The sequence below is a fragment of the Chrysochloris asiatica genome, unplaced genomic scaffold, assembly GCF_000296735.1.
Source record: "Chrysochloris asiatica unplaced genomic scaffold, ChrAsi1.0 scaffold00009, whole genome shotgun sequence".
In the NCBI taxonomy this organism is placed as follows: domain Eukaryota; kingdom Metazoa; phylum Chordata; class Mammalia; order Afrosoricida; family Chrysochloridae; genus Chrysochloris; species Chrysochloris asiatica.
This window is the reverse complement of record NW_006408527.1, coordinates 30,388,463-30,389,148: the sequence shown is the minus strand read 5'-3', so window position 1 is coordinate 30,389,148 and position 686 is coordinate 30,388,463. Positions and strand designations below refer to the sequence as shown.

General features: G+C 35.7%; 1 protein-coding gene across 1 annotated transcript in view; it reads right to left on the bottom strand.

Moving 5' to 3' along the window:
- The window catches only part of KCNT2 (potassium channel, subfamily T, member 2), a 728,083-nt gene that overhangs the window by 204,817 nt on the left and 522,580 nt on the right, over nucleotides 1-686 (bottom strand). The gene's annotated exons all lie outside the window — the stretch shown is intronic.

Sequence of the window (686 nt, the reverse complement as noted above, 5' to 3'; positions counted from 1 at the left end):
TGAAAGTTTTAAAATTGGGAAAGGTGTGCGACAAGGATGTGTTCTTTCACCATACTTATTCAACCTGTATGCTGAGCCCTGTATACTTTCACTCAATACACAATAAAAATCTTTTTAAAAAAAGAAAAGAATAAGCCAGAAAAAAATTTTGTCAGTATCCCTCTCTCTGATGACTGAAATTATCATATTACTATTTGCTTGAGACATGTCCAGAAGCCATGAGTTTGCTCAAACTTAAACTCCTAAACAGTTCATACTGCAATTTATAAAAAGCAGCATTAATAAGCAGTATAGAGACATCACACAAAGACTATGATTCCTGTTCCCTGTCATTTGCTTTATACATACACTCCAATCATCCTAAATGGGATAAGATAAGCTACATTGAATCTAGATGGAGACTATCAGTGCCAGGACCTCAGATTTCTTCATAGTGAAATGTACTGACCACAATTAATGTTTTTTTCCAATAAAACAATACTTTTCAATTAAAAAGAAAGAAAGAAAGATCGGCGGGAAAAATACAAAACAATATAGGCAGTCTGAATTATTACTACAAGAACAAGCAAGTTGCTCACCCAGGTGACATCAAGACAAGTGGTTGGCTCCCCTCAGGAAAAACCCCTTCCAAGACTAAGACTCAATGGGAATACACAAGCAGACATGTACTCTGATTGGTGACCATC